General features: G+C 43.0%; 1 long non-coding RNA gene across 2 annotated transcripts; it reads left to right on the top strand.

Annotated features, from left to right (window-relative positions):
- The first annotated feature begins 22285 nt into the window (after positions 1 to 22285).
- On the top strand, positions 22286 to 26475 carry LOC134466507 (uncharacterized). Of its 2 annotated transcripts, XR_010038318.1 has the most exons (5): positions 22286 to 23245; positions 23960 to 24080; positions 24310 to 24406; positions 24699 to 24867; positions 25091 to 26475. It is a non-coding gene; the product is annotated as an uncharacterized LOC134466507 (long non-coding RNA). The 2 variants fall into 2 exon arrangements; XR_010038317.1 differs by having other exon boundaries at positions 22291 to 24080.
- Positions 26476 to 27359: the final 884 nt, after the last annotated feature.

Below are 27359 nucleotides of genomic sequence, written 5' to 3'. Positions count from 1 at the left end.
GTTGTGCATGCTCTGTTTCCTCAAACTCACCGTTTAATCATAAATCAAGGGCACTCTTTGCAGTTAGCCGCCTTTTCTTTTGACGTCCTTGAATATTTTTCTCATCCGTGACTCTTTGCTCCATGTCAGATTTCTTGAATGGGGTTTTTTTATAGCCTAAAAGGAGTTCTTGAAATAAGCAATTACCGTTTAAGGTCGCTTCTCATCAATTTGTTCGAGGGTGCTTCTCATTAAATTTCCTTAGTGGACACTCTTTGTGCATTACAACTTGTTGAAGTGTGAAGAAGAACTTTGCATTTGTTTTCTACAAGAAAGTTAAAGGTATGGCCCAGCCGTTGCTCAATCGGCTGGGCACTCGACTGCTAGGCCTACACTGGCGACCCGGGTTCGACTCGGGCCGGCTCCCCGTCTCTCTCTCCCTGCTAATTTCTTGTCGCTCTTCACTATCTCAATCATAATAAAGGCATAAAAAGCCCAAAAACTATAAGTACATTATATTAAAAAAAGGTTAGGAGTAAGGGCAGAGGTAAGTAACCAGACTCTCACCAGATGAATGTACCGTAGTTTCATCTCACTCCACACGTACAGTACATAGGCCAATGGGAGATGCTTCATGGTAGCCAAAAATAATGCGCCAATGATTATGCGTGTGTGTGTTTTGTGTGACTGCCCGTATAGGTTGCCCACGCATCCTTCCCAAAGCGACCCTATTGCATCACCACACATGTGCTCTGTGTGACATCCCTGTGCTGACTCAGCCCGTCACATGGGTCACTTTGGGAGGAGACGAGGGCCCTGATTGACCGATGCCATCACATGGTTTGCACCGTACACAAACGGAGGTCGGGCCGTCCAAGCTGTTGTTTGAGAGGCAGTACGAATCTACAGGATGCCACAACGCTTTGTTCAGGAAATTCAGTGAAGAAGCACCAAGAATCCAACAACAATCTAAAACCTGATTAAGAGCAAGCATTGTATACCCCAACCAACCCTGTCCCCCAACACACACACACAGACACACATACACACACACACACACGCACGCATGCACGCACACACACACACACACACACACACACACACACACACACACACACACACACCCATTCATTCATTCATTCGTTCATTCGTTCATTCGTTCGTTCGTCTTCCTCAAATCAGTTTGTTCCCAGGGGGTCCCCTGTGGCTGGGCAGGTGCTACTTCATCACCCAGACAGGCATCGCATCCAAAAAGGTGGGAGCCTGCCCCGCAGCCCTACGTCATGCACGAGTGTACAACACATGCACGCGCACAAACACACACACACACACACACACACACACACACACACACACACACACACACACACACACACACACACACACACACACACACAAACCTGAACACACTGCCATGCAACACTTACACACCTGCACACACATCTCATTGCAGTCAAATTATGGCTCCTCCTTTTGACAGGGTCTGTACTCAAATCTCTCTCTCTCTCTCTTTCTCTCTCTCTCTCTCTCTCTCTCTCTCTCTCTCTCTCTCTCTCTCCCTCCCTCCCTCCCTCCTCCTCCGTGTGTGTGTGCGTGTGTGTTTGTGTTTGCGACACTCTTCACTTGCCATGCTCGGTTCCTTCTCCTGCAGAATTGTGTTTCCGGAGGGGAGAAGAACAAAGCACTGCTGGATGCTGGGGAGGTGGTGATAACGCTGCTGGCTGACACTGAGGCGGTGTCTCCTCTCCAGCCCCACCTCAAATCCACTGTGGGGTACTAGTCCTGTTCTCACCACACCCTCAAACATTCTCTCTCTCTCTCTCTCTCTCTCTCTCTCTCTCTCTCTCTCTCTCTCTCTCTCTCTCTTTCTCACACTCAAACAGTGTCAATCACTTGCCCTGGCTTTCTATTTGCTCATTATTTTCCCTCCGTCTTCCGTCATGGCACACAGCATGGCATATGACAATAAACATTGATAAGACACAACATACATAAACATGGGGGAAACAGTCTGATTTCTTGTTGGCACAAAGATCTGACAGCACATTTAGTGGACATTGCTGAAGAAAAGCATGCAATCATCCACAGGTGTACTGCTCTGAAAGTCGTGTAATGCAATTTGAATGAGATCATATACAGTGGTAATTAACCTGTCCTTATGCAACAAGTTTAAGTTCGTGGTAGAACTTTAATGAGGGCCCTGCCGTGGCTCAAATGGTGGGGCACTGCGTTACTAGTGACCCGGGTTCAATTCCTGATCCAGGATTGTTTTCTGATCCTTCCCCGTCTCTCTTTCCCCACTCTCCCCTGTCAGTCTCACTGTATTATCTAAGGTCTAAAAGCCCAAAATAATCTTTAAAAAAAAATAACTTTAACGAGACTGAGACCTGACATTGTTTTTTGTTAAGTGCAATTGTCAAATTATTTGCTAATTTGTGTTCTTTGTACACAGTAACAAGAAATCACTGTCAGAGTTTGCGTTCTGTGTCTTTCTATCTTTTTCTTGGTTTTTGCAACTTGCCAATCCTTCTCGCCCCTTCTCTCTTTGACGAACATGCTTCTATTGGTTCCCTTTGTTTCCCTTGTATTTCACCCCTTAAAGGGACACTGTGCAGGAAATGGTCAAAAAAGGTACTGCAACTATGCTGCTCATTGAAACTGCACTGCCTATGGCCAAATTTGATCTTTACATGAAAGTTTACTAAGTAATAAATAAATATTTTCTAGTACGGTCCAAGTAGAGTCATTTTTGCTGCTAAAAATGGCTATTTTTGGAAATTCAAAAAGGCGGACCATGGAGAAAGATCCCGCTTTTCATGTGGGAAAAGTGCAATTTTTCCAGTCATAATGAATACTTAGAATTTGATGCTGGTGGTAAGCATCCATGAAAAAGGTAACATTAGTGAATGGGCAGCATGAATTCTGGAAATAAACAACTAAAAATCTCACACAGTGTCCCTTTAACTATGCTGTTCCTTTATTCACGCTTCTTTTCCTTGCATGCACTCTGCTTCCTTACGCCCTCTTTCTGTCTCTTTTTTTCCCTCCTTCACAGTTCAGTTGTTTCATTCCCTTGGTTGCACTTAATCTCCTCTCCTATGTATCCATCTAACCTCTTCCTTCCCCACCACTCCTCCTCCTCCTCCTCCTCCATCATCTTCATCATCATCATCTTCTTCTTCTTCTTTTTCATCTTCATCTTCATCTCCTTCTTCATATCCTTCTTCTTCTTCTTCTTCTTCTTCTTCTTCTTCTTCTTCTTCTTCTTCTTCTTCTTCTTCTTCTTCTTCTTCTTCTTCTTCTTCTTCTTCTTCAACTACTCAAGTTACATTCAGCTGCTACTGAACAGATAGCTCTATGTTAACACACACACACACACACACACACACACACACACACACACACACACACACACACACACACACACACACACACACACACACACACACACACACACACACACACACACACATACACACACACCATACATGCATATAAGCACATATGCACACAGGGAATTCCCAATGGAAACAAAGAACGCTTTTGAGCTTTCACCTGTCGAGAAATACATGAGCATGACGGTCAAAGTCAGAGGCTTGACCGAAGCCAGTGGATAATTTGCAAAGCAATTCCATGTTCTGTTTTGATGCTCCCTTTCTCTTTTTAAAAATATTTTTATTTGTGGGCTTTTCGCCTTTATTCTTTACAGGGGTGAATTTCTCAAAAGCAAAGTTGCTTACTACATTAGCTACTTTGTTGTTTTCAATGCATTTTCCCATTGGCAACTACCAAAGTTGCTAACAGGCTAACAATTTCTCTTTTGAGAAACTCACCCCAGGACAGTGAAGGACAGACAGGGAATGAGTGGGCAGAGAGAGAAACGTGGAGGGACCAGCAAATGACCAGGGTTGCTAGCTTAGTAACCCAGTGCCCTACCGTTAGGCCACGGTGCCTTTCTTTGAGTGCTGCCTTTCTTCGAGTGCACTCCCTTTGCTAGACTAACTTGGCTTTCGGCAAAATATTTTGTACTAACATTTTGTGATACACAGCCTATACTATTTGATACCCCCCACAGAGAGAGAAAGAGAGAGAGAGAGAGAGAGAGAGAGAGAAATAGAGAGAGAAAGAGAGAGAGAGAAGAGAGACAGACAGACAAACACAGCCAGCCAGCCAGAGAGAGAGAGAAGCGCTCCACACTAATACAATGAGCTTTCAATATACAGGTAGATACCGTGGTTAAGAACTAGGGGGTGACTGGATAGGCAGGGGTATGTGCGATGGATGAATAGAGTGACAGGTTTATCTGAAAGAAGTGGCAATCACATATTCATTTGTGGTGTGGATTGGCACTGCCCTCACGACCCGATTCGATCACGTTTCGGGAGGTAGCAATTCGATTCGATTCTATGCGATCCGATTCAATTCTACAATGCATTGCCATGCATTACATTTCTACTGAAAGCAAAGCATTTATTCAGTCATGATGAGGCAATACAAGTAGTCAGATACTGAGCAACAATTTATTGGCTGTTTTCTGTATCAGTCCGTATCAGCAATATTTTGAAGTGCTTATATTTAATTTGACATTCATTTGCTCCCGAAATATCCATGGAAGTAATTGAAACTTAAAAAAATTGCCAGATCGATTCTGGAACTTGCCGGATCAATTCTGGATCGTCCATGCCCCGCATTGGATTGGATCGCCGGATCGATCATTGTTGACACCACTAATATTCATGCTGATAAGACTAAGACCAACATATAAAATACCATACTGGATCATGTGAGTACACTTAAGAGCTCTGCCGCTTTTCTGTCTGCCCTCTCTCTAGTTTCCTATCGTTCTCCCTACTACTCTCGCCAGCGACATCAAATTACTACGTGGAGAAGCTGATGAAAGAAATGTCTAACATAGTGTCTCCGCTCTTGATACTGTACATAAATAGTATAGCCTATGGATCAGGGGTCCCCAACCTTTTTGGGTTGGAGGGCTACCAAGGGCTACCCGAGGGCTAGTGATGGCTACCCGCGGGCTACAAGACCTCTGTCTTGACATTCTTCTAAAAATCACACTATGATTGAATGATCATTTGCTGATAGGTTATAAAGAAGTATTCTTTATAGGTTATAAAGAAATAATCTCGTGTTTAAATGAAGAAAAACCTCAACTGTGACTAAAATCTTGTAGTCATCCCTATTTATTAACATCCTTGGTGGGCACCTCAGAAGCTCCTGGAGGGCTACCTGGCGCCCGCGGGCACCACGTTGGTGACACCTGGATGTTTCACAGTGGAGTGAAAAAAGTGGGAGATTTTGTCCTTCAAAGGGAAAAGAGGCGGCAGTGAATAGAGGGTAGGAATAATGTAACAACTTAGAGCTGGGATGTCAAACTCAGGCCCTGGGCCAAATTTGGCCCGCGGAGTCATTTTATTTGGCCCACGAGATCATTTGAAGTTGAGCATGACATTTGGATTGTCACAGGAATATGAGTCGAGAGCTCACACTCACATGCAGCACAATCTGTGCAAAACATTTGAACTACCATGTGATGGGAAAGTGCGTGTGTGAAGTGTTACTATGAGTATTAAGCGCGTGGACGCACAATTGAAGTCCATTTTATAAAAGAAATATTGAGTTCAGCCTGCTACTTCGTTCCAGATTTTGTTTTTGGCCCTCAGTCAATTTGAGCGTGACATCCCTGACTTAGAGAGAGGGTATGAGAGGGCAGGCCTGTCAGATTGAAAAGGGACAGGGATCCATGACAAGTGGTCTTAGGCTCCTAGTTAGATGAAAAGTCCTGAATTGCATGGTACATGTGTGTTTGTGGACTGTATGTATCTAATAGCACACTGTACAGGCGCATAAATGCGTGTGCATAGTGCATGCATATTGCATACTGATCAACCTGGACTCCTGTAAGTGATGGCATCATTAGACCACCAAGACCAAGTAGCTACACTAAGGCAGACTGGGAAAAAAAACCATCCAGTCCATGCCTCAATCCTCTAGAGATGTTTTAATGATGAAAACTCTGTGGAATGACTGTTGGTCCATGCGCCTGTACATGTGCGTGCGCATGTACATGTGCGTGTGCGTGTACATGTGCGGGCGCGTGTGCTGTGTACGTGCGCGTGTGCTGTGTACGTGCGCTGTGCGTGTGTATGCATGCGTTCATGTGTGTGTGTCCAGTAATCACTGTGCTAGAAGGTTGGCCACTGTTTAATAGCCACCTCAAGGGTGTGAGTAAATATCCAGGAACTTTGCCATTGCATCACTTGGATAAAGAAAAATGAAAAACTTCATTCATTTGAACTAAGAAGGGGTCACAGGTACACTAAACACCTCTTCTGACATCCACAAGGGATTACACAATTTCATAAATGTAACATTTTAAAGACCTACTTTCACATAATTGTTTGATGCTGAGATTAGCCAAGTTCACATGTAATATCCGGATGTCATAGCATTGACCCCAGTTAACGTATAGCCTAGATGTACTGGTGCTTCTTCCGATGGTCAAGTGAGAAACCTGCTACTTGAACATGTTAATGTGTAGCCTAGTTAATATCTCTGCAATAAAGAAATCCTGAGGTAAATGTTATATGATGGGTTTTTCTTTCTGGTGGATAACTATGGAGGTGAAATACCGGTGTAAACAACAATAAACGGTTCTGCACTGGGTCATCCCCTGGCAACTGTGTGAGCATTAAGTTGTTCTGATGGATATATGTATTGTATAGTCCACAGTTAGAAAAACACATAGCCTATCACACCCAATGCAAGGCTGTGGCATTTTTAACCAACACAGGCATGGGGTGTAAGGTAGGGTTGAACCATTCTCAAAGGGACTGCATAGCTGTGCCCCGAGGCTTAGAGTCAGGATAATCCCTACCAATCACAGTCTCACACAGTCCCTCATCAACGTTTTCCCCAAGGGGTAGTCGTTTTACCTCAGGCAGAGTCAAGACAAATACACCTGCCATTAAACCAGCCTCATCATCACACCATTTGGCTGACAGTCACTCTCCATGGGCCTCTCTTCCACTGTTGCTCTGTCCAGATGTCAGGTTGGTCTGTCCAAACATCATCATGTCACCGTGTTGGACAGGTCCATCAGCCAGCTACCATTTCTTCACGCCTGAATATAGCACGAAGCAATAACCGCCATAGGAAAATATGCTGCTTCATAGGAGGAACTCTGGCAAAGGAGAAGAATCTCTTGCTGTGTTAAAGTGCAGCTTGCTATCTGTAATGATTATATTGTCTGTATTTCATAGACTCATGTTTTGAAGATCTTCTTTATTGTGACTGCTATCAGCTAGTGATGAAGTCTATTATAATACAGCTGTTGGTTGGGAAACAATGTGTTCCTCTACCCAAACGTTATGGCCCTGGGCTAAATCGGTATTGACATTTGTGTATAACACAGATGCGTCTTACTGTAATTACGCTTTCAATTGCAGCACCCGTACTGTAAGAGCCTGTCTATCCCTTCCATCACTTTTTTAACTTTCATTACTTTTTTTGCGTTTTGCATTTGGATTTGGGCCTGAAATAGCTTTTTTCCCCCACCCATTTACACTTTAATCATTCCCCCCATTTACTTATTCCTCATTTTAAATGATAACCAAATTACTCATGTGGGTAACCTGAGCCTGTGTTTCACTTAATTGGGTAAGGAAATAAATAATTAAAGTGAGCAAAATAAAGTCTCCATCTGTCTGTTACTGTGCTGTTCGTGCACAACAAAGACAAGTGTGTGTGTGTGTGTGTGTGTGTGTGTGTGTGTGTGTGCGCGTGCGTGTGCCTGTGAAATTGTTTGTGGTGATAAATGTGACTGTGTGTAAACTAAGTTGCATGTTGTCTCTAAAGATGCAACAACCAGTATCCCTGATGTCTTGCTTTGATAATTAATTAGGCCTATTTATTACTCTCTCTCTCTCTCTCTCTCTCTCTCTCTCTCTCTCTCTCTCTCTCTCTCTCTCTCTCTCTCTCTCTCTCTCCTCACACACACACACACACACACACACACACACACACACACACACACACACACACACACACACACACACACACACACACACACACACACACACACACACACAGCCTGTCTTAGCCTACTTGCCTGCATAATAGTGTAATAATTGAAGAGATGAGGAGGAGAAAAATGGTTCTGTCATGGTGCCTGCTCAACTCTTGCTGTAGTGGTGACAGTTGTCTCGGTTCTCTACAGCAATAGTATTCATATCTTTGAGGTGCAGTGATCAAATCCTGTGTGGAATAAAGTGTCAAGTATTAAGTGGCCTCTGAATAAAAGAACGGCTTTCCCTGTGGGAGGATATTTTTTTCCTTTTAAAAATATATTAGGCTGCTTTTAAATGCAGAAATAAAGACAGGCATATTTCTTCTGAAAAGAATGAAAAAATAAAAGCATTTTCTTTCTGGTTTGATCACAGTAAAGTTCTCACTACACCCTTCTGACAACAGATGTCAGGAATACTGTATAAGAACAGCCATGTTTGATGTAAGTAAATAAATATCGTTGTGGCCCATCTAGACTCCTGGGGTCCGTATCTCGAAAGCGTCTTTGCTAACGACGGTAGCAACGTCCTTCGTAAGAGCGACTCAACTCTCTCTCGACAGCGACGCTTACCACTGAATACAAGGGAATGGTAAGACGGTCTTAAGACGGTCTTAAGACGGTTAGCAACGACAAGAATCGAGAAACGGACCCCAGAATTGCTCCACCTTATGTCTCAATACATCTAAAGAATGCTCTAAAATTGGACACCCTTTTGGACAAACATCCATAGCCTGCACATCCATGTGCACACACACGCCCCAGCACACACCGAAAACAACAGCACTGCCCTTAAAAACAACAACACTGTAAAAAATACAAGAACAACGGCAGTGTGGCTTTCTTTACATGCGGTTGGCCATGGCATCAGCCATCCGTATCGATCTGGGCCTATAAATAATTTGGAAATGGGCACGTGCAAAAAAAGGGGGTGGGGGTGCCGGGGGATTGAGGTAGTCAGCAAAGGCATGTCTTTCAGCTGACACAGGGCCTCATTAAAGAAGCAGCCACTGATTAAAACATAAGAAGAGCCTGGCTCTCCTGACCTCACGCTCTCCTCCCCCTTTTAGTCTTCGGCTCTCTTTATCTTCCACCTTTCTTTCACTCTGTCCCTCTTTCACTCTTCATAAACATCAAAGACAATTAAGCTTTGCAGACAGACGAGGCAAATCTACGTTCAGCTGGGGCCCCAAGCGGAATGTTAATGTTTGAAAGAAATTTGCCACCACTGTAGTAAAGTGTAAGCTGTCATTCCCCATCCAGGGGCTTGGGGGCCCCAAGCGGCTGCCTGCCGAACCTGGAGCTAAGATGCGCCTCTGTTTGCAGTGAATAGCAAGCTTCTAATGGCTGCCACCCCCAACCCAGTCTAACAACATTTTACGGGGTGGGCAGAGAAAAAAACAATCCAATTTATTGTGCTGTGTTCAAGTTTTATGTGATTTGTTTGTGAAAGCCCACCATGTTTCTTTCAGTGAGTTGTATGGTGCAATGGAGCACTGAGGAACGAACCTGGGCTATTGGGACTGAAAATTGCTTTCATTCATTCATTCATTCATTCATTCATTCATTCATTCATTCATTCATTCATTCATTCATTCATTCATTCATTCATTCATTCATTCATTCATTCATTCATTCATTCATTCATTCATTCATTCAATGACTTCACTTTGCTAAAACACATGGAAACACCTATCCATTGGAGCACAGGCCAGGGTGGCATTTCACAAAAGCTGTCGACAAAATGTGATTCCAAGCACGCTGATTTGTGTCTATTTATGAGTCTAAGTTATAATCTCCCTCAGCCTATAACCTCCTCCCTCATCCCCAAAGGAAGATCTCTAGATTGTGGAAAGTGAAAATGACTCAAATCTGCAAAGACTGGATCTTCAGTGTACACAGCCACACACACATATCAACTATAAACATACACATATATATCACTTTTTGTCACAATTTGACAGACAAATACACGCGCGCACACACACACACACACACACACGCATGCACACACGCACACACACACAGGCATGCATACACACACGCATACCTTAAGATGTATCAAGAAACACACTCACCCATTTGCATTACAGCCTCAGATGCTTGTGTGAATTACACTAAATAATAGGTACCCACTCCTGCCCATTAACTTAGATGAAGAGGCTTGTCACAAACACCTATCCTGCTGCTCCATTATAAAGCATTATAGTGTTTGGGAGACGTTACGAGAAGATGGGTGCCTCCAGGTGATTCCTACCCTGAGAACATGAGTGCAATTCACAATTACTTTCCTGGAAATAGCCTGCTGCTGAGGATATAAGCATTAAATAAGCTGCCATTGTGTGTACTTGAGTAGTTCGGCCTTCAGTGCAGTATCTCAAGTTCACCAAGAGTGTGTCGGGAGAACGTTTCAAGCTGGAGCTGTTAATTATTATGACTGCTGCTAGCATTTCAATTTCCCTGAAACTTCACACACGGAAAGGGCACAGCATTCTCAAATGCCTGATTCATATGCTATTTCACCCTGAATTTGTCTGGACACCCTAACAACAGAAAATGTGTTTGGCTGGGCGGCTTGGTGTAGCGGCACGAGTTGCTACTGACTTGCTCGGACCAATCACAATACTCTATTTGTGCTGTGTTTTTTATTGTTATTTTTGTCGTGACTTATTTGAGCAGGTGTAGTGTAGCGCAAAGATGGCATGGCTGCACATTGGTAGGTATACCAGAGCAAAGAAGGCTTTTTTAAAAGATATTTTTTTGGCCTTTTTATGCCTTTAATTAGGCTAGGACAGTGAGAGAGTGTGGCAGAAAACGAGTGGGAGAGAGAGAGAGGAATCAAACCTGGGTCACCAAATCAAGATTGGAATCAAACCTGGGTCACCGGAAAAATGGTACGGCGTCTTACTTTTAAATAGGGGTGGTTGACGTTTAAGGGCGTAACGCAAAAAAAAAGAAGTTTTTCAAATTCCTGAAAAAAATTATGGATAAAAATTGGAAAAAAATAGAAAAAAATAAAGCACTTAGTGGTCTGTGGAATTTCACCTTATTTTTGCCATTTTTGGGAAAATGTGTCTTGTATCAACACATTGCATAGGCATGTCACACCACAGGGAATTCACTGCATTATGGCCATTTGAATCCTTTTGTATACATGACTGACATCTGAGCTCATTCTAACTTGATAATGATATTGTGTTTAATCTTAATATGTGTTTTCATTTATAAAAAAAAAAACTTTTTTTCCTCCTATAAGAGCAGTCACACCACAGGACACCATAAAATGAACCTAAGCATTGCGTGACAGAAAGATTGCAATATGAAGACATATTAAGAGGTTAAGAGTCACCTTAAACTTCCACAGCACTCTCCAATAACTGAGGTACTGACTGGTTAGGAGCCAGTCTTTAAGACCCTTGTAGTTGGCCTTGCAGCTGCCCATTCACAAACATTGACATACATGTAACCCCACAGGACGCAATTTGTGTTACGAAATTGAACTTGTAGTTAATATTACTGTCTTGAGTTTTTTTCACATTCACATATCTTAATATAAAGTTAATATTTATGCAATCATGCCAAATGCTTCATACATTACTCAAAATGTTGTTGGTTAATTTATATATATATTATATTCCAGGTTTCATTAATGTTACAGTCACACCGCAGGATATTTGACATATACTGTAAACCTTTACAAAAATCTTAACAAAAATGTTTCTTCTCATCTAAGACTAATATGAAACATAATGTACCACATCTTCTTTCATTGACATATGTTTTTTAAAGGAAAATTAACAGTTTTGTAGGTTTTTAACCAATGTTAAGTCTCCCACCCATATATTTTTTGGCTTTTTTATGGCTTTAATTAGGCTAGGACAGTGTGAGAGTGCGACAGGAAACGTGTGTGTGTGTGTGTGTGTGTGTGTGTGTGTGTGTGTGTGTGTGTGTGTGTGTGTGTGTGTGTGTGTGTGTGTGTGTGTGTGTGTGTGTGTGTGTGTGTGTGTGTGTGTGTGTGTGTGTGTGTGTGTGTGTGTGTGTGTGTGTGTGTGTGTGTTGGGGGGGTTGGGTTTGACAAAGGACCTCAGTTCGGAATCAAACCTGGGTGACCGGCACAATGGTATGGCGTCTTAGCTCAATGAACCAGTGATTCCACAGGCATATCAATAAACTGCCCCCAGACCCCAAATTACGTAAGTCTGACTTTTCAGGCCAGCCAGGTTGTTGGCACTTAGGGCATCTGCTGAATTTTATTTCTCTCCACGGATGTATTTCTCAAAACCATGGTTGCTAACTATGTTAGCCACTTTGTTGTTTGCACTGCAATTTCCAATTATCAACTAGCCAAGTTGCTAACTGTCAAACAACTACGCTTTTGAGAAACGCGCCCCTGTTTCCAGCAATCAGATCCCAATGTTGCAAGGTCACACAGGGTGGATTCCAATATGCTGACTTCTGTCTTCCCTTGCTCACTTGCCTGTTTGTGACCTCATTATGACATCACTGACGACAGAAAATTAATTCAATATCTTGCAAAAACACAAATATAATGTAATTTCCTCGTTTGCAATTGGTATGGTGAATGAAGAACAGTCCCCAAAAAATTGCTTTGGCTTGGCTGACAGAGGGGACACTTTATTGTTTTCTCCGAGACGGGGTTTCAGCAAAATGTGAGGCCACAAGCACAAGTGGAGGACGGAAATCTCAGGGCCGTAGCCAGCTTTGTGGTGGGGGGGGATCTTTTCCCTCCAAAAGTGGACTTCATTTTGCTCTCTACTCCAATAACCCCCTAAATAGGCCTACACGAGCACACTTCAAAACTTTTAATTTAGACATATACATATATATTTTTTTGTTTTTGTTTTTGTTTGGTAGGTTTTTTTGTTTTGTTTTGTTTGTTGTTGTTGTTTTTTTTTTGGGGGGGGGGGTGTTACTTCAGTGCAAATAGCCTACAAAGACACTGCATTAATAACAGGTAACGATTAGTGCGTATTGGGAGAGATTTAGAAACGATAGTGAAAAAAAACAATGCCTTATTTTATAGGCATATTTGCAACACCCATGACATGTAAAGCATCTCTTTCAGTCAGTCAGCTGCTATATGCGAGGCACTAACCACAGCTTTTGATAGGTTCTTGATGGGTTTTTTTTGTTTGTTTTATCTTGGGGGTTTGGCGACACTGCTTTTTGAAAAGTAGCAGTATTCATTTAAATCAACTAGGGACCAAAGCAACCCATTTTGGACATGATGAACGAGAGAAATTGGCTTCTTTGCATGGCAGTATGATGTTGAAACAAAATTATGATTAAAACTGAACATTTACATGCGCAACTTCCATACGAGTCTGCATGTTCGTGCGCCAGTGGAACTCTCAAACAACACACACACACACACTGGAGACAGGAGAGGAAGACAGCTAGTCTACTGCACCATTATCTCCCAAAAATGTTTTGAGCAGGCGGACCATACACAGACGGTCCGCACAATTGTTTCTATTAACATTTCCATGCATGAGTTCACTCTGCCTCCATCAAAACACAAGGCGCAATCAAACTCGCAAAACATAGTGAGGAGGAGGAGGCAAAACGCATACACACACGGAGGAGAAAGGAAGCCAGCTGACTGACCACCATACCAAAAATATGATAGGGTATATCCAACAGGCACTTACAGGTACTGACAAATAGTTATGGGGTTTCTTTGTTTGACAGTTCAAATCAAGTATGAAATGGTGTAAATAAAGAGACAAGTATAAAAAATACAGGATAAAATCATAAAAGAACAACTACATTCATACGTAGTATTTACATTCAAAGGTGCAAGCAAGAGTCACTTCCTGTGTCACATCCTCTTTCATCAAGGCCAATCCACAAAAGCAATTGATCACAGGAAGTCCTGGGTTGTTTGTTGATCACCAGCGAATGCAGCCAGGAGCCCCAAGGCTATCTGAGGGGCTGAGCTGAACTCTCTGCGAACCAAATCAAGGAGCCGGAGGTGTGTGTGTGTGTGTGTGTGTGTGTGTGTGTGTGTGTGTGTGTGTGTGTGTGTGTGTGTGTGTGTGTGTGTGTGTGTGTGTGTGTGTGTGTGTGTGTGTGTGTGTTTGCATGTGTGCTTGCATGTGTGCGTGTGTACCACGTGATTGTGTGTATCTTGTACTGCACACTATGAATTCTCATGAATGATCAAAAGACATCAGAATTACATGTGTAGCTGACCGTAAGCACAGACAGGTCAGGACTTAGGATTAAATGGGTCAAGAGGGCCTCATGAGAGAGAGAGAGAGAGAGAGAGAGAGAGAGAGAGAGAGAGAGAGAGAGAGAGAGAGAGAGAGAGAGAGAGAGAGAGAGATGTTTTGAGAAAGGGGTGTTTTGAGAGAGGGTGTTTTGTTTTGGTTCCCAGATGAATACAAAATAGTAAATGCAATAGTAAAGCAGTCTTTTGGCCTAATTATTAAGAGGCTAATTTCCTTGACTGCCATGGCATGTAAATCGAAACCTTGTAAATTCTTAAGAGCAAGGTTATTTAGTGTAGCCTACTTAATTTTTTAAAAGCATGTAAGAAAATATTATGCCATCTTATTTTGGCTTGTTTTTGCTTTAATTATAATCTTCTTGTCATCTTAACCCTTGGAATGTTAGTACCACAGTGACAAAACATTCCAGTAGGTTGTGCCTTATTACGTTTTCTTTTCCTGTAGAGAACTGTCACTACAGCTGTAATCACAGCAAAGAAAAAAAAACATGGAGGCAATTCATATTTTTGTCCCAGGCAGATTGCATGTCTTTGTTATTATTAGTACTTAGGGCTGGACTCTGGGACCACAAACCGGCCCGGGCATTTTTGTCATAGACCAGCCCCTCACCCCTTATGATGGACTCAGTCCACTTTTGAGAAAGTGCCTATTCCCGCACCTAAATGAGAACAGGCAGTCGAGATCTCGCCACAGGTCTTAGTGTTCGGAACCAGAAAGTTGGTTCACGTTGCGATCGACAATGTGGCCGTCAGCAGGTTCATCCGGGTAATACAGTCACATGCGGAAAAAGTTCCCGGTGTGAACACAGGTGGTTCGCAGAAAAGCACTTCAGTGCTGAACATAACTGGTGTGGGCACAGGCACCGGCTCCATTCTGGTCGGCCTGTAAACCACATGTGTGTTGTTGAAACAAACAAATGACAAAAACCAAAAGCATCCTACAAATGCCTTTTATGCCAGATAACCAGTCCAGTCCTGTTAGTTTTGTACATTTGACATAGAGAGGGAGGAATTTAATTGTGTATCATGGACATGTTATATGCGTTTCATCCTTGCCTTACATTGAACTTTTACATTTCCCCCAGATCAGACACAGTGTGTTACAGAAGTGAGTGCACCCCTCACATTTTTGCAGATTTGTAAGTATATCTTTTTATAGGACAGCATTACGTGTAAAGACATTTCCCTTTGACACAATGAATAGTTACCTGTGTACAGTACAACACATACAGTATAACAGCTTCAATTTATTGTTCATTCAAAAAAAAAAAATACGGCCATTAATGTTTGAACATATAACCCCAAAAGTGAGTACACCCCAGGTTAAAATCCTGTAGAGAAGGGGTCGTGTTGGCCCGAATCGTCACAAAATTGAAAGGGATAATAAGGGAGGTAATCAGTGTGCGTTACATCTTTGCCTTACATTGAGCTTTTACATTTTGAGTCTGCACCAGGCTAAAAGAGATGTGTGTGAGATTTGAGTGAAATCCTATAGAGAGTATCATGATCTGCTTCAGTTGTCACAGTGCATGTTCACTTGAATGTTTCTTTAGGTGAAATTCAGCTTTCCAATATTGACAGCACTCATGCAGCCACAAATCATGTCAGTCCCACTAACATGCGTGATTTTACAGATGGGACACTTAAAAAAAAAATCCTGCTTGGTTACCACCACACATGCTTGACACCATGTCAAGCAAATTTGTTTAGCTTGGTTTCATCAGACCACATGACATGGTTCCAGTGATCCATATCCTCGGTCTGTTCATCTCAGGCTGGTGTTCCCCATAGTGAGATGTCGACCAAGTCAACCGAAAGAGAGCATCAACATTAAAATATAGGCTAGATGAAGATGAACATATTGGGGCAGGTAGTCAGAGATTATTTGTATAGTGTACCTATCTCCGGGGCAGGACTGCTAATCTGGCATACAGGACATTTTCCCGGTGGGCCGGCAGTCCCCAGGGGCCGATACTGTTGTTGTTATAGTTGTTTTCCTGGGGATTGGCCCAAAATTTAGAGGGGGGAGACCCATTGGTCCGTCGTCAATATAGACAGTGGATTCAGACAGTCAAGATATACCGGTAGTAAAGTGGCCTGTGTGTGTTCGGGGCCAAATGCCCGGGCCATTTTCCAGTCCCAGTCCAGCCCTGCCTATCTCTGTGAGCCTGGACAGTGGTGAATTTGAGTTTTCCCATGCAGTCCATAGGTGTTTCAGCTGAGAGTCCCCCTTGTACATGAACACAGTTGGCATCTGGCTGCCCAAGTGTTATTTTCAGTCTGCAGCCAGAACATGGCAGTCTGATCCACAAAGGTGTTACAAAGCTCCCAGTTTTCAGTGAAATGAAACAGAATGAAAATCCTGCAGCCACATGAAACCCATGTGAGATTGACAGCTTCTGTCTCTGCCTCGCTTAATTAGCAGTATAGCAGCGCTAGGACAGCACAGAGAAGTATCTGAAGCTTACATCTGAAAAGATTGTATAAAATATTCCACTCGCCATGTCATGATTACATTTTGAGCTACAGATGTAGAGGATAAAGAAATGACAGATAAGAGATTAAACAATATAACCACAGAGACAAGCGATCTTCCCCTAAGTGTCCCTCTATTATATAGTATGCTAAAGCCCTCAATCCCTTGTCAGAGACAGACGGCATGGCAGAATATATATTGAGTCATTTACATAGGATTTACAGGGAACAGAAGGTTAAAGTTACACACAGTGTTACAATTGTACAGCAATTGGTACAAAAGAGGAAGTACACTATCATTGAACCTTAGCTCGTTCTTCTACAACTCAGATTTCATTCATGTCAATTTTAAACTCTGGATGGTGACATGTAATGTCCTTTGCAATGTCTTTCAAGCCTGCAGGAGTGTGTGTGTGTGTGCGCGCGCGTGCACGTGTGTGTGTGTGTGCGCACACGTGTGTGTGTGTGTGTGTGTCTGTCTGTCTGTCTGTCTGTCTGTCTGTCTGTGTGTGTGTGTGTGTGTGTGTGTGTGTGTGTGTGTGTGTGTGTGTGTGTGTGTGTGTGTGTATGTGTGTGTGTCTGTCTGTCTGTCTGTCTGTCTGTCTGTCTGTCTGTCTGTCTGTCTGTCTGTCTGTCTGTCTGTGTGTGTGTGTGTGTGTGTGTGTGTGTGTGTGTGTGTGTGTGTGTGTGTGTGTGTGTGTGTGTGTGTGTGTGTGTGTGTGTGTGTGTGTGTGTGTTTTAACCATTACGTGGCATTTAGATCACCTAATCCAGGGGTGTCAAACTCAAATTGACCGAGGGTCAAAAACAAAATCTGGAACGAAGTGGCGGGCCGAACTCAACATTTTTTTTTTAATGGACTAAAAGTGCACATACATTCACATACATTCTTTGCCATCATCTTTGTTAGTTAAAATGTGTCTGCACATCCTGTGACACAACAAATTTAGTGTTACACTATACATTAATGGTGTATGTGGGACAACTGCAATACACATTTGAAATGGTCTCGCGGGCCAAATAAAATGGCTCCGCGGGCCAAATTTGGCCCCCGGGCCTGAGTTTGACATCCCTGATCTAATCAATCTCACATCATCACAATGGGGCACCTAAGTCACGCCCTCTACTTCCTGGTTCATGGGGCAGGGGGAGTCAAAAAATAATTACTGGGCTTGAAAATGAGTGGGTTTTTTTTACACCAATCCAAACCTTGGACCTCCACCTAAGCACCACAAATCCAAAAATCACTCATTTTCAAGCCCAGTAATCATTTTCTGACTCCCCCTGCCCCATGAACCAGGAAGTAGAGGGCGTGACTTAGGTGCCCCATATGTTGCTGTCAAAAATATGGAAAGAATATCCAGCATCTATTCTTCGTCTTCAACATCCAATCCAAGGCAAGCCTATAATGCATATGCAGGAACAACACACGTAACCGCCAGGCATTTACTCAACACACTTATTCACACATGTGCACACACTGGGGTTCTCATGTTCTGTGGCCTCTCTCTGCGGTCATGCATACCATTTCTCTGTTGACGGGAACACTGTTACTGTGGCAACATGCCGTGTCTGTGGCACGTGATATTCAGACCCGATAACATCTCAGCATGCATGCGTCAGACAGATATGAGGGAATGGCTGTGTGTGTGTGTGTGTGTGTGTGTGTGTGTGTGTGTGTGTGTGTGTGTGTGTGTGTGTGTGTGTGTGTGTGTGTGTGTGTGTGTGTGTGTGTGTGTGTGTGTGTGTGTGTGTGTGTGTGTGTGTAAGATGTCTGTGTTTGGGGGGGTCAGTTGTGGTAGCATGTGCATGTCTACACAGATGGAAGGAAATAGGAACACGGGCATTACAGATACAGAGAGCTGGAGATTATGACTGGTATTAAAACACAAGATGAGACACCCCTGTGTGCTAGCTTACACAGATAAAGACATAAATTAAGCCACAAAAAATACAGGTCCTTGGAATGTTGGAATTTTTTTGGCAGTTTCCAATATTCTGTCATCCGTTTTCCAAGTAGTCGGATAATATGTGCTTATAGACCCACAGACTCCACGTCCCCCAGAATTGTCAGCAGTACATTATCTTTTATACATATTTGGATCTGTGATGCAAAAAACCCACAAATATCATACTTTAAAGCTGAACAAAGGAGTTATACTCATGAAGCACTAATACAAAAAATATCTCGGTAATGTCACATTAGCTAAATGTACATGTTTCCTTCCCGATTCATGGCATTTGCGAGCCATCTGGATCTGTGTATGACTCACTACTGAGTATATGAGCCCTTAATCCATTACTGTATATCAGTGGTCTCCAATTAGGCCTATTTATCTCCAAGGGCCAAATATGTAGAGCGAGGCTGCAGCCCAAACCGACGCCCAAATCCAATGAGAAACAATATACAGATGGACAGAGAACAGATTTTCGGCGTTCCATTTTCCCTTCTTGTCAATGTCTGTTATGACAGTGGTTCTTAACCTGGGGTGCAGGCACCCCCTGGGGGTGCACCAGAGGTCCCAGGGGGTGCACAGAATTTTGCTTGTGTTGAGGTTGTGACCAAAACTCGTCTTGCAAAAATTATAATTAAGCCAAATCAAAACCAAATTAATAGGCTACATGTTTTGGTCCCCATGTAAAGGCATTAAGATATTGATTAGTGTCTCAAGCTAGAATCATTGTAATTAATCAATTCAATGCTTTTTCTGTGCGTATACATGTGTAGAAGTTTGGGCTGCGGGTGCGCACTTTGTCCTTTGCACAGGTAAGGGGGTGCTTTAAGAAAGGAGGTTAAGAACCACTGTGTTATGAGACTGTTAGCATATCGTAAGATCTAACTCTCTGTGAATGCTTTGAAGATATGATCCACTGAAGTTTTAGTGATCGAAAATCACACATAGGGCCTATTTATGTTTTTATATGTTCTGACCTCATGACGGGCCGAATGTTTGCCGTGGCCAGGCCAGATTTGGAGACCAAGGCTGTATACTGTTGGATAGTTAGACCAATTCAGATAAAAGGGAAAGGAAATGATTTTCACTGGGGTGCAAGTGTCTTGGACGGTCTCTGCCACACTTTGATACACTGTAGGCCAACTTGATACAGGCCTACATGCATTTTTTGTAAAAGTATGTTTTCATTCTTTTGTTTAATCTCTAGTACTTGTGTGCTGTCATCTTCATATACAGTATGAGGCTCAATAAAGTAACTCTACTTTGAACACTGGTCAACCAAAGCTGTCTCTGCAACTAACCTTGAGCTGCCTGCCTGCTGGAGCCAGATGCCATGACAGCCGGTTATAGATGGTTATCTGGCTTTTGGGAGGGTACCTCAGGACATGTGTGGATCGGCAGCATCAGCACTGTCACTGTTACACCTTGCTTTACGTGGGTGTCTGTATCTATTTGACAGCTGAATCCAATCATACGCACACACACACACGCACGCACGCTTGCGCGCGCACACACACACACAGACACACACGCATGCACGCACACACACACACACAGACACACATACACACACACACAGACACACACACACACACACACACACACACACACACACACACACACACACACACACACACATACACACCCGTAGGCCAAGCCTATGCCAAAGCCAATGCCAATTACCACTCTGGGTAGGCGCACACAGACATCCATAGAGGGAACAGTGTTAAGGGAGGCCCCGAGGGGACTGCATGGTGTCTGGATGGAGGCTTCCTGTGACACCTTATGGACAGCTCAACCCTGGGGCAGGTCTCTCTCTCTCTCTCTCTCTCTCTCTCTCTCTCTCTCTCTCTCTCTCTCTCTCTCTCTCTCTCTCTCTCTCTCTCTGCCTCTTTCTGTGTGTGTGTGTGTGTGTGTGTGTGTGTGTGTGTGTGTGTGTGTGTGTGTGTGTGTGTGTGTGTGTGTGTGTGTGTGTGTGTGTGTGTGTGTGCGCGCGCGCGTGTGTGTGTGTGTGTTTGTGTTAGTCCACCTCATTTCAGGAAGTTGCTCATATAAGCCCTGGTAAAATATGAGAATAGACTACCTAGGATTTTTTTCTGCATTGCCTGCCTTTGACAGTACACTATACCGCTTGTCATCCCTCGTTGCAGGCTACGGACCTTTGGTGACAAAGCCTTCCGTGTTGCTGCCCCCACCCTTTGGAACAGTCTACCTCTCCATGTCCGTCAAGCCCCCACACTGGCTACATTCCAAAAACACCTAAAATCACACTTGTTCACTGAAGCCTGTGGTCCTTAACCACCCTGCCCCAACCCCACCTCTACCCGCCCTCCTCTCCTCTCTCTCTATTCCATTCCATTCTGCTCACTCTCTATTCCATTTCATTCTGCTCACTCTCCTTTTGTAAAGCAACCTTGGGTTACTTGAAAGGCGCTATATAAAACCAAGTTATTATTATTATTATTATTATTATTGTTATTATTATTATTATAGCCTAGCAATGGAAGTGTACTTGTGATCACTTGTGGCTTGATGCTAATGGTTCTATCCACTTCCAATAATTTTGCTAATTCTAATATCCTAAATCTAAGTAGCCTAATACACTGAGGAGAAAGTCAGGAGACTCCTCCATAGTGAGACTTGTCATCAAATGCAATTCATACCTTTCAATAAAAAGCATGTCATTAAGAATTTCCTCTTCTTGCCTTAAATGGGCGTGACAGATCTGTAATAGGCTATTTTATGTAGCCTAGTTCATGCTCATGATCTCTAAATTTCAAAGACAGTCATAGATAAAATTATACTTTAAATATAGGAGATAAATTCAAACATGAGATAATAGTGGCCTTCAGGGTCAAATTGAAGAGTTCAGATGCAAAACCCCCTAAGTGTGTTTTCAGAAAATAATCTTAATTCATTTTTATTTAATACAAAGCTATCAAAATTGCATACTTTTTTTTAATGTAATATAACTATGTATTATCAAGTACATAAATGTAAAGCAAACCAACAACGGGGTACTCTAAAACAAGGCCGACAGGCGGACAACAGATGCGTCCCTCTATGCCAATTCAAACCTTTTTTTTTCCCCAAACGCCCCGCTGTCCTCCTCCTAACCTGTCAACGCCCCCCTGAGGATGTAATTTTTGGTTATTGGTCATCATGGACACTCCAAATAATGTGGCAGGCAGCAAAACGGCGAGACATGGCTTTATTTTTTGCAGTTTCGGCTATAATAAGCTTATCATTCTTGGATTTGGAAAAGAACCATATGATTTCAAATTTCACATAGATGAAGTAGGCTACATTACAAATGACCAGACATTTATTAGTATCAACCTTTAGTATCACGCCATTTCAGCATCATGTGCATGTGGGAAAGAATCTAAACAGACAAATAATAAATACATAACAGTTTGGGTGAATCATGTGCTTATGGGTTCACCCTTTAGGTAAATTATGCAATATGGTCCAGCTGCGTCTTGTCCAGCTAATACCGCTACGCCCATTCCTCCTTACTAGACCGCCCTCACAGTAACGCCCCTTTGGCTGTTCAAGTTTCTGAAGTGATATGCTGCCGAATGACAACACAAGCGCTGCGCGGGACTTATTAAAACGAATGGATGGATTTCGCTGCAGCGATCACTCAACTGTCGGTAAGATTTCGAATAAAATGCATGAATATACATAACGGTTACTTTACGAGTTGACTTTCAGTCGGAGGGCGAACATTTACCTCGGCCCACCAACTAGCGGTTTTGGCTAATGATTTTTAGCTTCAAGGCAAGATAACAGGCTGCCCTTCGTAAGTTTGTTTCAGATGTTGTGTGTGTATTTGTCATAATGTACAGTAATAAGTTATGGACAGACATACAGTAGTTTCTTCCTGTGCTGCGTTGTGCACGTCTGTTTCATCATCTGAGCTATCAGTTGTGTTTCTTTGAAGCAAAGATGTATAGAATAGCACTGAAAGTCGGAGGTGTCATATTTGTTCAACCTGGTGTTAAACGTAATTTCAATTCTTGACCAGTGCATGGAAAGAAATTGTAAATAAAACCGACTTGATGTAGTAGTGCTAAAAATAAACCTTTATATTTTCTCTTAGTGAACTTCTCAAAATATATGGGCTACAATGTAGATACTACTTGGGATGGGTTTATCGTTACCTATTGTTTCTGATGGGGCGTTAATTGGTGTGGCACCCGGAACTCTTCCTCACTTCGGCAAGGGGTAAGCTGTGTTTTTTTTCCTCCGTGTTACAAACTATTTAATGATGTTTCTGTACTTTAATTTCTCTGTTATTTTATTGATCTTTGATGGGAAGATATTCTGTTACGTTTGTGTTGATATTTTCGTTGTAATTTTCGCTCAAAGTATGTACATTAGCGCCATTAATGTCCGCGATCGTTATGAAGTTAACAGGTGCTAACGAGCCTATTGTGTCGCAGGAATGCCGTTCGCTTCGACCCCTTGCAGTGTGCTTCATTGTGTCCGCCCTGTCAGGTATGTGTTAATGTATGAAAGAGATCCCTGTGGTATTTTCGGTGATAAACATTGTGTTTTCTTTTGGTTTTAACTTTGTAAACTATACGATCTAAGTGCCTTGGTTTCTCTATTATACTGTAAACAATAGCTTGTCTAGCTGCTTTAGTGTTCTCTCACTTCTGGAAGATTGGCAAGGGGAAAGCCGTTTGCTTCGACCCCAAAGAATCTGCTTGCAGTGTGCCTCATTGTGTCCGCCCTGTCTTGTTTCAGATTGGGAAGTAAATAAATGCTACTGGATCGAGGCCCCTCATCTCTCCTGCCTCTTCAATCATCCAAAGACTGTTTAGTCTGTTATTTTAATGTACCGTAATGGTCGGTTCATGTCCGTTGCATTGACTTGACTTGTCATTGGGTCTGATTTTAAATGTGCCATATAGTTCAATGTGGGAGCAGGTTCACACACTAAATAAGACACTAAGGTCAATTTGTTTATTTTTCTCAGAGCAGAGTAGAGCAGATGTTTCAGGTTGCTGCCATCAGAGAGCAGTGACTTGACCTCAGTGTCTTATTTAGTGTACTCCCACATTGAACTCTACTTTTTGGGTCCACGCACCTACTTATTTCTAAACATCTAGAGTGCAACAATACCCCTGCCTCCTAATGTGCCATATAACCTGCATCTCGCCTATTGTGTGTGTGTGTGTGTGTGTGTTTGTGAATGTGTTCACGCAGATATAAGAAGTTGGGATTGGGGTTGATGATCCACATGATGGTGATGGACCAGGACAGCTCTGGACCTCCTGACTGGCAGCTCCATCCTCAACCTCCCTTCCTGTCCTTCACACATGTGCAGGTAAGGCCAATTTTTAAAAACTCACTGCATTGTCTGAGGCAAAAGTAGGAGAAAAGGAGTGAGTGAGTGAGTGAGTGAGAACCCGGCCATTACATGTGATGTGACCCTTAAAGGGCGTATGTGTGTCCTAGAACCAAGGCAGTGGCAGTGTGTGTCTGTCTGTCTGTGGTTAAGGATATCTTTAAGATACTACCTTGTTGTGTTAACATTATTTTGCTATTTCTGACAGGCAGAGAGGCAGTTTTCTGAAGGATGGTTAATGTCAGTACCAACATGTTGTGATGGAGGCTTCCACCTGAGCTGAACACAGAAACTTGCACACAGTGGTGAGTAAAACACTGAATCTGTTTTGTTCTGCACTAGACCAATAAGTATTTCATACAGTAATTCCTTTCTGTGCTGTGTTTATTTATTGAAAAAAAATGTGGATGGAGGATAATACAAAACACTGGCACTGTAGTGATCCCTGCACAGGCCAGAAGCTGTGTATCTCTTCAGCCTGGTGTTCTGCATTAAAATGATGGGTGTGATTTTTATGTAGTGTATTCTATGTATCCCTCTCGTGTGTGTGTGTGTGTGTGTGTGTGTGTGTGTTTGTGTTTGTGTGCATGCGTGCAGATGGAAGCAGTCGTTCCTGTTCAGCATTGATATGCCGGTAATGGGTTTGATGAACCACAGCATGGTGATGGGCAATCAGCATCAGGACCAGGGCCGCTCACAAGGAGAACCTCCTGCCTTGCCTCTTCATCCTCAACCTCCAATCTTCCTGCTCTTCACACATGTGCAGGTGAGGACAACCTCTAAAATGCACACTTGACTTGAGGCAAAGGGGGGAGAATAGGCGTGCATGCATGCACGTGCACCAAACTTTAAGACAGTAGCAGTGTGTGGGGGGGCATGTGCACAAGCATATGCACATGCTCATGTCATGTCCTTCTGTAGGTAGATAGGGGGTGGTTGTTTTTTGCCTTAATTGTCATTCATAACATTAACATGCCTTTTTTTGACAGGCACAGAGCCAGTTTTCAGAGGGAGGGCTGATGACACCAGCAACTTCGGATCTGAACCTGATCAACCCAGCACCAACCACTGTGCCGCTCCTCCTCTGCCAACTGCACCACATGGCTCCCCCATCTCAAAAAGGCACAGACACTACTCCACTTCCTGCGAAGGATGAGAGAAGAGCCGACCTCCCCACAACGGCACTCACCACCTTCTACAGGGGTGTCATTGAGAGCATCCTGACCAGCAGCCTCTCTGTCTGGCATGGCAGCCGTCAAGCTGAAGACTAGAAGGCAGTACAGAGAGTGGTGAGGACAGCAGAAAAGCTCATAAGATCACCCCTACCTGTTCTCCCTACTACCATCAGGGAAGCGCTAGCCCAGCATGCGGTGCTGCAAAAGCACACTGGGAAACGGCTTCTTTCCACAAGCCATCAGACTCCTCAAAGTACTGAAGAAAACCACATGAATAACCAAGGACATGGGAGAATATTCCATGAACACTTCTTTCACCATGCCACTTACACTTTACTCATTGCACCTTGTATACAGCATCTTCACATCACCTGTATGAACTTCTCCTGCCGTGTGTGTGTGTGTGTCCACTGTGTTTGTGTATTTATTGTCCATCAGTATGTTAATCTTATTATTGCACACTGTTTGGGTGTCTGTGTGAGTGTATTTATAGTATGTATCAGTCTGTATTTAATGCCAATGCCTTATTTTTAGTTATTAGTTAAATGCACATTGGAGACTGGTCAAACACAATTTCAAACTTTGTGTTAACCCTCCATAGATTTTTGTCAAAAAATGGAGTCTAATCTACTGTACTACACAGGCTATCAACAGACCACACAGTTGAGTGCTGTTTTATGCACTCTGAATATGAGGAGAGGGAGAGGTGACCGTTCACACTTCATAGTGTAAAAGTAAACAGAAATAAATTCACATTTCATTCCTGTCTCGTTCACTTCTTTCAGCAATGTATGTGGCCTACATGCCGGGAAGCTGACAGGGGGGACAAAGGGGTCCGTTGACCTGGGCCCAGTGAGACGAGGGGTCCAGGAATAGGTCCTCATTACATTGTATGTAGTCTATGTATTGAGTGGGGGGCCCTTTCAGATGACTTTGTCCTGGGCAAAGCCAAAGCTGTCAGCGGCCCTGATTATGTATGCACAAACACTGGTTATGATGATAGGAAAAGTTTTCTCTGTTTTCTGATGGCCTTTGAATTAAGACAGGCCAATCTGGAACCTCTCCTGGATAAAGTGTAAGCTTCAATGGTGTGGTCACTCCTAAATCATAGACAGACATGGAGTATGGTAGGCCTATGGTAATGAAGAAATCGTTTTTCTCCAATAAAACAAACAAATAGCCTATTGCTATTTCAAATACTATTTCATGTATTTTTTCATTAATATCTGCTCTTTTCAAGCTGGCCACATAACTGGTGAGGTGACACTACTTCAAAAAGTCGGGAATGTGTTGATGTACATCGTACAACTTTTCTAAGTAGCCTATATCATGTCTTACCAAGTGAACAACCTCGCCTAAAAGGTTTTTTTTAAGTAAGGGTTAACGTTCGGCGAGAAGGTCGCTACCGTGGAATAGCAGCACGACAAAGAGAATCTTTAGACCCCGACGCGGAGCGCACTTCTCTCTGAAGTGCTGCTATTCCACAAAGCGACCGACTCGCCGAAAGGTAACCCGCTTATTATATGGATATACTTAAATGATTCACACATGGCGGGGACATTTCTTTAGGCCTATTTAATGTTAAGATTGTTGCTGCGCAAAACAAAACAGTGCCGTTGTGGAACACCGCTAGACAACAGGTGTTGTCTATCACAGAAGCTGATTAGAGTGTTGTTGAAAAGTCGCTTTAGCAGTGAAAAGTCTTATTGCCATTGACAGCGGTCTGTTATAGACCAACCCGTCCGTTATCGAAAAGTAACAGACGTGCGAACGTTGGGGAGCCCCGTTGAAATGAATGGAGCATTCGACCGATGACGTCACAACCATATAATAATTATTATTATTTGTCAGGGTGTGTTAATATCCTGGAAAGGATGTTTAATCACAGCCCTTAAAAAATCCGTGGTTTAATCATATAGCCTACCAGTGTTGACAGTGACCTCGATACACACAGCTAGGTAAGGTAATGCCAACGCATTGACAGTAGGCCTATATATTTAGGCAATATACAGTATTTACTGTAAATGTGTCAACGTTGTCGTGTTGAAATCAAAGCATTTTGGCGACCTGATGACGTTATGAC

The sequence above is a fragment of the Engraulis encrasicolus genome, chromosome 16 (genome assembly GCF_034702125.1).
Source record: "Engraulis encrasicolus isolate BLACKSEA-1 chromosome 16, IST_EnEncr_1.0, whole genome shotgun sequence".
Lineage (NCBI taxonomy): Eukaryota > Metazoa > Chordata > Actinopteri > Clupeiformes > Engraulidae > Engraulis > Engraulis encrasicolus.
This window is presented reverse-complemented; position numbering and strand designations above follow the sequence as displayed.